This window comes from Etheostoma spectabile, chromosome 13 (assembly GCF_008692095.1).
Source record: "Etheostoma spectabile isolate EspeVRDwgs_2016 chromosome 13, UIUC_Espe_1.0, whole genome shotgun sequence".
Classification (NCBI taxonomy): Eukaryota; Metazoa; Chordata; class Actinopteri; order Perciformes; family Percidae; genus Etheostoma; species Etheostoma spectabile.
In genome coordinates, this window is record NC_045745.1 from 9,426,625 (window position 1) to 9,440,435 (window position 13,811).

General features: G+C 39.7%; 1 long non-coding RNA gene across 1 annotated transcript in view; it reads right to left on the reverse strand.

The window, feature by feature from the left end:
• The window catches only part of LOC116701082 (uncharacterized), a 10,370-nt gene extending 2,594 nt beyond the window's left edge, over positions 1–7,776 (reverse strand). Inside the window, exon 1 of the long non-coding RNA XR_004334807.1 lies at positions 7,670–7,776. This is a non-coding gene — a long non-coding RNA (uncharacterized LOC116701082). The remainder of the gene's footprint in view (positions 1–7,669) is intronic.
• Between the last annotated feature and the right edge of the window lie 6,035 nt (positions 7,777–13,811).

Genomic DNA, 13,811 nt, shown 5'->3' on the forward strand with positions numbered 1-13,811 from the left:
GCGCTCCCTCCAGCACCAAACAGGAAGCAGCAACTGCTAGAGCCAGTGGTGTTCATGGTTTGCTATGGCTAATTTAAATGTTGCAAAGCAACAAGTAAGGGGACCAAATTAAAGAGCGCCAAGTTCCGCATAAGGAGGTAAGTTGTGGGGGGTGTATTGGTCAAACAAACAGGACTTTCACCGATCACAGGGTTGTGTCCCATTTAATAATAAAAGGGATTCATGTATTAGTTAAGTGTTACATTTTTTTTTTTTATGGAACAAATGGAACTTTGTCTCATTATGGGTCAGGACCTTATGTTCTCTGGTTTAGATATGAGGACAGAAAATGGTCCTGTGGGTCGTATAACAACCTACTGTATACCGTACGGTTTGGAGAGCCATTTGGGATTATTGCATAGAGATTATTTCTAAATACAGAGATGGTGGCTATAGGTAAAATGAAGACTATTTCCAAATCCCTGTTCAGTGCCAAAGCTTTTCAGTCTCTATGCTAGGCTAAGCTAATGACCCTCTTGCAGTAGCTTCATAGTTGGTGTCTGGGAGTAGTATCGATCTTCTCATCTCACTCTCAACAAGAGAATGTGTTTAGAAATGAACATTAACAAGCATTGGTGTTGTCCGTTCAAGCAGCCAGTCTTCTCTTTATTGTCCAACAGTATCAAGCAGCCTCATAATCATTCATACAAGCGTCTGTGAATACCAATCAGGGCCGGCTGATGTGTTCCTGCTGTCTGTTTGGCAGCGGAAATAAAGGGCAGAGCGGGAGCTGAATGTTCATCATTTGATATTAACACCAGACAAAGCAGGCCTCTTTGATCAAGGCCCGAAGGTCAACTGCAACAGCTGTGGCGATGCGCCGACAGGAGCCAAACCTTTTCTTCTTCACAGCAGGGGGATGGTAGCCTCCTGCCAGGCAGGAGCTGTTCCATGTGTGTGTTTGGAAAACTCAAAAACAGGTTGGAGTTTTGGAGTATTTCTGAATTCCCCTAGGGAGGAAAAGAACAAGCACAGTGCTTTGCAGTAGCATCTTGCACACGCACAAAACACTGTACCTGTGGGTAAATTGTTTGCAGAAATGCAAATTATATGCAAAGATTTATTTTACAACTCAAATGAAATGTGCAAACTCTTGGGCAATTAGACTCCATCGCTATACAAATCTTTCGTATATATGTTATTTAGGGATAGAGAGCCATCAGCCCCTCCCCCCCCCCCCCCCTTAAACTAGGGAACCTTTTAGTTTCAACATTCATTTGAACCCATTTGGCTCAGCGAGAGTCCCTTTTCCCTTCCTAACTGCTTTTTTGGGTGGAAATCATTTCAATCAGGAGAGACATATTTGCAGATATGCAGATATGATTTATTGTACAGCTCAAATAAAATGTACTAAGTCTTTGGCATTTAGACTTCATCGCTGTCCGAATATTTGAATATCTGAATTGATTTAGGATTTAGGAGTGCATTGATTAATAGTTAGGTCTTCCTGAAACAATTTACATTGAGCTATATTTGTACACTTTATTCAGTCTCAATAATTCAAACAATCCCAATTTAACCCCTTCCTGTGCCAGTTCTCAAACTGCTGATCTCCTGATTCTGAATATCTACAGTATCTATTTTTTGAATGGTACATGTTAGTTGTATGCAAGTAATCCAAGTTTACAAGTTAGGGTTAGTCTTAAGTCTTGCCTGCTGTCAGATATAGTCAGCTCTGCATGGCCTGGGTATGTATAAAAGATTATCTTGTAATTAAACTACTTGTAAACTATTATATATAACCTGTGGTGCGACTTTTAATGTTGTATCAAGTTCTCTATCCATGTATTTTATTTCATTTTTCTGTGTCATTTCTTATTACTGCTTTGCACGGCTTCATGGTGCAAGAAGATGTATACTGAATGAAGTACTAATGTCTTGCTGCTTGCTATCTTTCTGGATGGCATCTTGAAAAAAGTTTATTTGTTGCTTTAGCGGTCTTTATGGTGTCTTATTGACTTCTGGCTGTAAAGTTCATCCTGTACTAATGTCTTGCTTTTTTTCTGGTGCTCTTGTCCCAAAACATCTGGCCAAAGGACTACAGATGAAAATTAGCTGGATGGCTAACACTGGCACATCTACAGAAATGTTTATTCATGTGCGCTGTCCTTTTTAAAATAAAATAATTGAAATGTAATCCATTTGTTCCTTTCCAGGTACATGCCGTCCACCAGGGGCCACTTAAATCCACTGAAGCATCTGGCTGCTCAAAACCAATGTCCTTGGAGAGGAGAAGACAATTCTCATTCACTTTTTTTAAGATCAAAGGATTCTTTGAGGCCTCTTTTTTTAACTTCTTCTCGTCTTTGAGCCACTTTGATGTAGCCCGTAGCCTACAGCGACATGCAGCAGTTAGGAGATTGTTATATTGTTGAGAAGGCCCAGCTTTTAAGGGAAAACCTACCATGAAACATTGCAGCATTGTTAAAAGAAAGCTTTACAGTTTGGGATTTAGAAGAGGACATACACTGACTGAACGTTAGCTGCAGGCACATCCTTTCACCCCGACATGGTAGAAGCTAACCTTAGCAGAAAAGACATCATTGGTTTTGTTCAAGAGGGTAAAAATGACCTTTGTTTAAGAAGCAGTTTAGGGTGGAAATGCTGCCACACCATCTCTCATAACGACGCTTCCTATCCTGTCTTCTAACACCTGACATTGGTTGGTTTTAACCATTAAGACAGTCTTTCCTGGGCCTTGTAGACTAAGAAGATTTAATCTAATCTAATCTAATCACCTAAACTCAACCAGACCTTTTTCTCCACAAGGCATTTTGGTTCCTATTAGCATGCCATCATTTGCCAATTAGCACTAAACACAAAGTGCAGCTGAGGCTGATGGGAAATGTCATCAGTTCTGCAACAAGAATTGGATTTTAAATGTTGACCTGAAGATTTTGCTAGATGAAAAGTCAGGGGATTTTAGAGTTATTTAAATTCATCAACACAGGGACATTCATTTTAATGTGTGTACTGAGTTTCAAAGTAATAGTCGAGACACTTCATTGGAAATTAGAAATGTCAACCTCATGGTGGTTCGGGTAAACGTTAGGGGATTACCAAAGTTACTAGCATACAAGGTGCCAATTCATCTTGTAGATGTTGAGAAATTTCACAGGATTACTGAAAATCTTGACCCACTAGTTCAGATCACCAAGGTTATTTGGATTCATCTTCTGGGCACCATGAATATCCAAATCGGTGTACCGACCAACCAAAAAACTGACATTACCATCCCTGAAGGCACTCCGCACATTTAGTTTGGCCACTTGGGGGCACCGGAAACAAGCTGTGAACACAATATTGACATATCAACACTTATGAATTGATATGCAAACTTGTTAGCAAACTGTTGCGTATTTCCATATCCAGCAGTTACGGAGCAACATGATCATTCATTGGGAGTAGTGTTTCTGTGTCTGTTTGCTGTTTTTTCAATAAAAACACCGCCTGCTTTGACCACGTCTTTTTTAATGAAAATACTGATTGTCGTTCCTTTAACGCTCCTGTTGTCCTCTGATCAAATTTAACCCATTTACAAAAACTTTCTTTCTTGATAAAAGGTTGAAAAAAGTTGAAAAAAAACCTACAAAAAATGCAGGGAAAAAAATCTACAAAAACAGTCTTTTATTTATTCTTTTTTAAAAGCTGAAAAAGTGACCAAAAATCAATCTGAAAAAGTGACCAAAAATACATCAAAAACATTGGAAAAAGCGACAAAAAAATGTTTAAAAAGTGACAAAAAACATACTTAAAAGTTGAAAAAGTGAAAAAAAAATTGGAATCAAATTGACAAAAACGTAGAGAAAAGTAAAGAAAAATAACAACAAAATGTTGAAATTTCAACCCGGAAAAAACACAAAGTTGCAGGTTGACTGGAAGACAACACAACGGTTATTGTTTCACTTCTGAGGGGCCAACATTTAAAAGACATTTAACACGTAGATAATCAGCTTTTGCTGCTCTACGGGATACGATCAAGCCTGATTTGCTTAGCTCTCACATTTTCCCCTGTGGTCCCAATATAAAAATAGTCTTTATATAATTAGTATATTTATTCATATTTTCAAACTCAAGCAGCGTTGATGAAATCAATGCTAGCCATTTACTCTTACGTTCCCCTCTTTATATTTAATCTGTGCCCAGAATGCCAGAGTGGATGTGCTATTAACTGCCGAGCCACAAGGTTGTTGCCGGCTGCTCTCGTACGTGTGACATTGATTTTCCTTTGCATTCTGCCCTGTAACAGCGCGGTAACACAAGTTTGCTTGTCACTGCAAATGTCAAGCAATCAGGTGCTCTTAAAAAGGTCAGAATTTTATGGGATGTGTAGCGTGTCGAAACAGCAGGATTTTCCCAGCAGAACGCAGCAAGGATTGCAGTGAAACTTAACATATTATTAAAATGGCTGTTTGACAACCGGATAAGCTCAAGCTGTGACCTATGGAAGGTGAGAGAAACTCCTCCACCCGCCCATGATCCATTTCATCCATGGACTCACATGTCATGTGTTTTAACTGGAAAGATGTCGGTAATTTGAACACTTGCTTTTCATAACTATGACGTTCCCATGCTGAATATGAAACACTGAATAGATGGTCACTGGAAGCGAGTATGACGGTCCTCTCTGTTGGCTCGTCTACTTTGTGTGCCTTTAGATGGCTGTAGAGGCCAATCTGCTATCCATAAACATACACTAAATGAATATGAATCACTCATGCACTAATGGCCATGATCCTATTTGTCTTTACATTTTTTTTTTTTCATCCCAAAACAAATTTGAATCAGTTTAAAATGGCTGCAGTAACAGCTGTATTCTTTTTTTCCCATGAACTCAAAGGTAAGCATTATACTCTGTTTATACTGTAGTTGCCTCCCGAGCCATTTATATCAACCTGTAGAGGTTAAATAGGGTGCACAGAGATGAATAGAATGAGATCTTAGTGATTCTTAGTCTAGTAATTGGTTGTGATGATACCTGGTCATCCACAGGAATAAAAAGGATTTTACGAGAACAAGGCCCATTCCACGTCTGCTGAGACGCACCTGTTGAAGCATGGCAAGGGGCCGACCAAAACCACCGTGCAGATCTGCGCCTGAACTAGGGGGGGAATCACCAGACACCTACCGACAAGATATCATCATGATAGTTATGCCACGGTACAATATTATTGCAATTTTAAATATATTGCAATATTCTGCGACATATACAAAAACTACAACAAAAACACAGGAAGTAAGCGTCAAAAACTTTAAAAATGTCAAAATAAATGTCAAAAAAGTGACAAATTGTCAACAAAAGGGACAAAAAACGATAAAAATGTTGAAAACCCACCAAAAAACGTAACACTTTTTTTTTTTTTTAAAGCAACAAAAACATTGCGATAGGGACAACGAAAGTGTTTTTTTTCTTGTTGAGGAAAAGACTACACAAGGGTCAAAAGGGACGCCAATAGACCCGACCAAGCGTGTTATATGACTCTAAAGGAGACCGTTAGCGTCAATAACAACGACAAAGGCACCTGACCAAGCGCCCGTGTTTTACGAGATGGGAGCGAGAATGTGTTGGTACACCTGCAGCGGTCTGGATGACAATGTTATGTATATATTCATGTATATATATATATATATATGTAATGTCCTACTGGACTGCCAATGGTAGCGTCTCTGTTTCGCCACACAGAGTATAAGAGCTTTGTATCTCCTTACCTGTTTGCTTATTTTATTTTTCAAGACACCTACAAGTTGTTCACAGTTAAATGAAGGAGACATTGGCACTAATTGACATACGTAGAGCTTTTGAAATATTTACTCACAATATGTCCCTGCGTGCAGTTGGCAGGCTGTGTTAAATATGCTAGTAAATGCGGATGTGATTAATAGATGAGGTGTCGAGTGTTGCCACAGATGGTGACGTCTTTCTTTGCTGTGATGAGGGAGGAGAAGGAGCTGGCGAAACAAAGATAACAAGGAGGAAGGAGAGGAGCCAGCTTTTGCTGAAATTAGGACTCACCGATCCTTCACCAGACACAGAATCAACGGGATCTGGCTTGGTTTTAAAAGGCTTGGAATTTGGGTGTGGAAAAGTTTGTTACTTGCTGTTTCTTGGGAGGATGGCAGCTGTCAGCTGATTCACAGATTTAACAATGAATACTAGTGGAGACAACCATGTGCTCGTTAGGTTTCCTTCTTCACTTCACCAATAAATAGCTCAACGCACTGCTTTCTGTGGAGCTTTGTAGCTACATGGAGGCGATACACTTTTACTTCTTTTTCAAAATGATGAGCTTTTTTAAAAGTGTTACCGAAGCTCAGTTCCAGTAGCTCTGTGAGCTGTTAACCCTTGTGTCCCCCCCCCCCCCAAAAAAAAAGGGACCAAAATTTGACATCTTTGTCCCTTTTTCAGACCTTTTTTTTTTCAGTTTTCACTAAAAACAACTTACTACTACTAGTTTTATAGTACTTTTTGGAATTAATTGTCAATAACCCTCCTTTATATAGAATTATTCCTAATATTTGAGTGAAAAAAACAGAAATTAGGAATTATTTTGATTAATAGTCAAGATCCGAGGAATGACAGTGATGAATTATATTTACAAAGAGCATTGTATGGAATCAAATCCATTTTTTGTGGTGATTTGGTTAAAAAGAAACCCATGTTTCAGATATGGAAATTTTTTAAAGGGGTCAAATTTGACCCTAGGACAAAAGAAGGGTTAAGCCTAGGCTGAAAGCAGTTAGCGTGGGTCCGTGTACCCATGTTGCAATTGATTTTTTTGATAATGCACAACATAACAAAACATACGATGAATGAAATCGTCCTTCCAATATCAAAGAAAAAGTGCCACTCGGCTAGCCATGCCAAAACTCTTACTTATCAACTTCAATATTACAGGATAACAGGTTAAACATATAGATGGATGGATGGATGGATGGATGGATGGATGGATGGATCTTTGCTTAATACTCACTATACAGTCGACTATATTGCGATTAATAAATGTATCGGAAACCGCCTTAATGTACTAAAAGGAGTGCTAAAGGTGCAATTTGCTCGACCCAGACAGCTGCCACAAAGCTAAGAGGGAAGTCTGGGAGATTTCCATCAAACACAGTCTGTACACGCCCACACGGCTCTGAGAAGACTTCTAATTAACTAAAACAATCATTAAAAGCACCTGTGTGGGTTTACCGTTGGCGTGCAGGCTATTGCTGCTTCCCAAGTCTCTTATTTGATATCTCCTCACCTGAACCAGAAGTTGTTCTGGCCCTCCTCCGTGAAATCCATCTCAAAGCTCTCATTCCTGCCCCAAGGAGCTAGGATGGAGGATCGAGGAGGGCTCTCGGAGCTATGAGCGAGGATACACGAGAGCAGCCTTCCCAAAAGATGTGGAGCTCAAAAGCTGTTGCTAACTCTGCTCATCCAGCTGACCGATACACGAGATGCTTCCGAGCAGGGGTGTAGTCAGCAATGGGCCACAGAGATAATCAAAATACGTTTTGTTATGAAGAATATTCAAATTATGTGAAAAAAGAAATGGTAACAGAGCTTTTGTACTGGCCTGCCCAAAATACTATTTCTGCCTACAACACTGCTTCAGAGGTGCATGTCTAGAATGTCTTAAAACACATTTCCTTGCATCTCTCTCATGCTTCCTGGGTGGGACGGACTAAGACTTGAGGAAGGGAAGCAAGTGAAGGAAATGTGGATGCAATTAAGGGACCGGGGATGTACCCCATGTAGTTTGGAACAAGAGTATTTTTCAGAGCTTTAAACAGTATGCAATGACTCATTTCCAACATTCATATACTTGCTTAGATAGATAGATAGATAGATAGATAGATGTTTATAGATCCTGATAAAATGGGAAATTTACACACAGTACACAACAGTTTTGTTACTCTGCTCCTACATTATCTGTCTACCTCTCACAGTACTCTGTATGATGCTCTGAATAAATGAACAGCAGCTCTGGTAGTCCTCTGAATTCACGAGGAGCCAGATTTATTGTTGATGTGCGGATACTCGGAGTGCCAATTCATGAGCATGCACACGCACGCACACACACACACACACACACACACACACACACACACACACACACACACACACACACACACTGGTGCCAGCAGTGTCAGAAAAACACAATGCATGTCATCTGTTACACTGTGAGTGCACCCCTGAGTGAAGAATATGCAAAAGCTGGGAGTCAGGAGGAGACAGAAGCAAAGAAATGGGAGACAAGGAAATATGTGTTTGTGTAACTGTTCATCTTTAAAAAAAACAACAACAACAAAAAAACAGTAGGGGTGTAAGTAGATATAGAAAGAAAGGGACAATATGCACTATACCCATCGGTGTTTTCAGTTCAGTGTTTGGTGACACAGCTACATTTTGTTGTTTTGACAAAGACCTTTGAGAAGATTACTGGAAATCATTTTGGAAGACACATTGAAAACATTTACCATTTTAACATGTCAAATACATTTGTTTTAGCTCGGAAACTACAAGGAGTGTCACAATTCTAATTACTATGTAGGAAGGCTGGCAGGTAGACACAGCATGAGCAATCCCAGGACAGAAATAATTGCTCCATCTGTTGCATGGGAACGGAAATGTTGAATCCTGCGCCCCTTGAAAAGCAAATTCTTTGCTGCAGCATGTCTAGTAAGCTAATCACACAAGTAGTCCAGTAACAGATACTCACAGTGTGCACTGAAATGTGTCCAAACATGCTTTATATTAGTAGGAAAGTACATTCTTGTACTGAGAGACCAGCTACAGTATTATGACAAAATAATCTCAAAATCGTTTTAGAGCCTTCCTGTTTCCTATCAACAGTCAATGTTGGTTTCTTTTAAAGGTCCCATGGCATGAAAATGTCACTTTGAGTTTTTTTTTAACATTAATATGCGCTCTATGGCCCCCCGGTGGCTAGAAATGGTGACAGGTGTAAACCGAGCCCTGGGTATCCTGCTCTGCCTCTGAGAAAATAAAAGCTCAGATGGGCCGATCTGGAATCTTGCCCCTTATGACCTCATCACAAGTAAAATAAATGATACACTACTTTCTTTAAATGTTGATGTTTCATTGAATTTAATAGCACTCAAAAAACATTTTTTAATAAAAGAACGTTGAAAAAAGTGACAAAAAAGTCTGCAAAGGTTCAAAAACGTGGGCGGAAAAGCCCACAAAAACATCAAAAGGCGCAGAAAAAAAATGGACAGAAACATTGGAAAAAGCGACAAAAACCCTTTTTCGGTTTTAAAAAAAGACGGCCAAAACGTTGAAAAAAAAAGTTATAAATTTGACCCAGAAAAACAATAAGTTGCACCATCAACGTGAAGAGAACACAAGGGTTAATACATTTTATATATATATATATATATATATATATAAATAAATATATATATATATATATATATATATATATATATTCTCCTTCAAAGTCTTTGATACATACACTATATATTGGACATGGATGTAAACTGCAACTGGACTGGTTGGTGAGGCCGTACTTCTAGCTTGTGTTTTTTTAACCAAGAAGGGAGACTATTACAAATCACTGAAGCAAGTAATTACTCCAAAACTAATTAGCTGACGAGTCAAGGACAGCTAGAAATGCAACAATAATGGAGGGTGGGGGACATCTTGTCGCAAGAAAGAAAGGGGGGAAAAATGCAATTAGATGGCAAATGTATGGCAATGTAGCGTGTAAACAATTGAGCAGGGCAGTTAGGGAGGAGATCCAGCAAGATGGAGATCATCTGGAATAATAGGACTCACAATACTATCAGCACACAATCACACATGCACATCTTTTACATCTTTCTTGTTAAATCTGTCTTTTTCCCACCCTCGTTCCCTCACCATGTAGATATAATAGTCCGCCATATGTCTCACTCAACATGTGGCTGTCCTCTTCTTTAATTTCTCCCTCTTTCTCTCGTTCTCTCATTGTTTCTTTTTTGTTCCCTAATATGCCTAATAACCTTTTTTTCCACTTATCTTTTCCTTGCTCTTATTAAATTTTCTTTGGAGTCACTGGCACCCAATTACTGCTTGGCATCATTTCAGACAAGGACCATATTACACACACACACACACACACACACACACACACACACACACACACACACACACACACACACACACACACACACACACACACACACACACACACACACACACACACACACACACACACAATAACTATGATGCATTTAATTAACACCCCTCTCCCATTCACCTGTGCTCTTAAGCCTTATCATCCTTCCTTAGGCTCCTTCTGCCTCTGGCTGTCCATTATGTTTTTTTAATTTATTAGTTTAAAATATCCTCCTCAGCATGAATATGGTTTGCTTTGGACCCTTAATACAAATAAGACAATGTAATCCCACATAGCCTGAACAAGCATGATACTTTTTATTGTTTTCTTTTTGTCATTGCCAGAAACTTTGAGAAGCCAACTTTCAGTTGAACGTCACATTTCTGCAGCAACACATCCTCTGTTGTTAGTTTGTGAGTTGAATAGATCTTGGTAAATAATATCTTTATCCTTCATTAACGTTGCATCCAGGTCTTTTATAATACATCCGTGTATCTTAACCCTCCCGGTGTCTTCGGGTTAATTTGACCCCTTTCCAAAAAGTTTCTATATCAGAAATGTGGGTTTCTTTCAAACTAATTGTCCAAAAACGCTCCTCACACGTTAAATAAATAATCAGTTCAGTATTTTTATTGAATTTGTGTGTTTTTTTTGTCAATTTTATAACATTTGGAGAAAAAACAATTGGCAAAAGTGTAAAAAAAAGAGAGAAATGTCAATAAAAGTGACTTAAAAAAAAAAGCTTTAAACATTTGGGGAAAAAAACAAATCTCAAAAGGCCCAGAAAAAGTCGACAAACGTTGAAAAAATGACAAAATCACTGGAGGAAAGCCATAAAAGGGTCGAAAAAAGACGACGTAACCTCGATAAAAGGTTTTTGAGTGAGAGAAAAATTTAAGAAAAAAGCACGATACAAGACAGGATAGTATGTGAAAAAATTGGAAATGGCAAAATGAAAAAAAGAGTCAATGAGACAGACAGGGCAGAGGAAACCGAGAGACAGACGGAGTGGTGTCACTCTTCCCTCTTTCTTTCCCTCGACAGTCCCTCTGTTGTGTCACGGCGTCTCTGATGAACGACGCCACGTCACATTTACTTACGGAGGTCCTCTGGCAACCACCAGCCGACTCCCCCGCCGCCGTGCCAGTTATCTGAACCTGCCACTTTTGTGTCAACATCTATTCTGTAACAGTTTAGCCGGAACATTAGGCTCCGGGCCCCGACTGGAGAGCCAAACCTCGGGCGCGCCCCACTCCGATCACGGTCAGCCGCCTGGCAGGGAGTCACACGGGAGGCGGAGGGCCGGAGCCCGGTCGCCGTGTGAATACCGATGGTGTCACGTCCGACTGCTTTGTATTCAGCGACGAATCTGAACGTATATCACAGAGGGGTGGGGGCGGATGGGGGGTATTTTTCCGAAGCTGGTGTCTCACTCAGGGAACAGACAGATGATGAGGTCCTGTGGGAGGGGTGCTTGTAGAAGATGGATGAAGGGATGGAGAGGGACCAAGAGATGGAGGAATGCAGAGATAAAGTGTTATATACACTGTAAATAATGGTTGTGAAATCTACAGTGATTTACTTTAGATTTCACAGTAATATTACTGTATATGATTTTTACAGTAGAATACTGTAAAGTTACATTACAACCTTGTCGACAGGACAAAATCACAGTAGTCTAAGTATTACAGTAGAAACCACAGTAGTCTGAGTAATACAGTAAAAAAAAAAATCCCAATATAGCCACTATAGTACTGTAAATAATACAGTAAACTACTGTATTTTTACTTTTTTCTTATATTGTGTTTAATTGTTTTGTATTTTACATTGAATACATAAAATACTGCAAATGGAAGTACGGTACTTTTACTGTGAAAAGCATTCACAGTAACTTGCTGGACAATTGTTGCCAATAAGTTACTGTAAATTTTACGTAAAATTTATTGGGATTGTAGGATTTTTCTATCTCTTTATCCCTATCCAGTTGTCCATGTTCACATTCCTCCATCCATCTATCAGTTCATTCCTCTCCATCTCTCAGGTCAACTCTTCACCTTTGCATGCTTGAGTTATTCCATCCCTCCATCTCTCATCATGTCTCCATTCATGTGCTCCTCCACCTTATTATTCCATCATTTTATCCATCTGTCCTTTCATTTCTCCACCCATCCAACTAACGTCATCAAACACTATCTTTCCATCCCCCGTGCAGCTGTCCATCGCTTCATCTCATCGCTACATCCATCCATCAACTCTGCCTTCTGTCTTTGATCCATCCCTTTCTGTTTAAACCTTTATCCATCTCACCTTTACATTCCACCATTCTTCTACTTCTCGCTCATTCTGTCTCTTTCCCTCTCTCTATCCTTGACGCTCTAACATGTCATTCTTCTGGCAATGCTTGCCATGTCAAATCACATTCTGTAAATCAAAAGAGCAGATTCCCCAAAAAAGTTTCATTATTTTATTTTTTAACAAAAAGGAGCCTGCTAATTATAATAAATAATAATATTGTTCTCTCTATGTTCTGTTCACACCTTTATTCCTACATCCCTCATGGTCCATCCTACTGTCTTTCTCTGTTGTTCTCCATTCTTCCATCTCTCATCATTCCATCTATTCACCCTTTCCTCTTGCTACGTTCTATTTTTATCTCCCGTCTGTTTTGCTGAGAGGTCATTGTCAGACAACAGAGGACACAGTTGTACCTTTTGTCACTCTCTCTCAGTGTATTTGTCACCCCGATGTTTCAAAACTCCCATGTGACGGCGGTTCTTCAGCTCGACGACGCTGATGTCACCCTGCTTTCACCTTTCACCTTGTCACTACCTGTGATGTGTTTATTTCGCGGCTGTGTGTGTGTGTGTGTGTGTGTGTGTGTGTCTTTGTGTTTGACTAGTGAGTGTGGTAATAAAGTGGCACAAACACTCATTACATTTGTTTCTCTTTTTCACGGTCAAGCACTCAAAAATCTCTCTTTTCAAATCTGACTCCCCGTCAGAGTGTCACCTCCATGGAGCCTAAAACACATATGTACAAAAAAACTGCACACACACACACACACACACACACACACACACACACACACACACACACACACACACACACACACACACACACACACACACACACACACACACACACACACACACACACAGGCATCTGTGGTGCTGCCTCTCGGCGTTGCAGGCTGTAATTGCGAAGTGAAGGCTTTATCACACATTGCTTGTAGCAGGAGCTGAGGAGGCAAGAGTGAAGCCATTTTAGAAAGGGCTACAGCTGGTAAAGTGCAGTGTACACAAGAGCTTACACAGTTTATGAACAATTTGAAGTGAATGAAGAATGATCATTCATTTTTTTCCAGTAGTAGTCATAGTCTTGAGAGTTATTGGGATTAATAAAAATCAAAGAGTTGTAAAGTAGTTGAAGCTATAGTGCGTAGTTTCTGTCGACCCCATAAGGAATTCTAAATAATGACAACAAAACTGTCGGCGTGTCAACATGATACAAGCCTTTAGTGATCGCATTACACAACCCCTCATTGATGCAGCTGCTAGTAGCCAAGGAGGATGAAAAAAGAAAATGACCTTCAGGAGAGGTCCTTATTGTTGTTAGATGTTATTCAGATAGTGAGGAGATGTTTTTATAGTGTGTTCTGGGGAC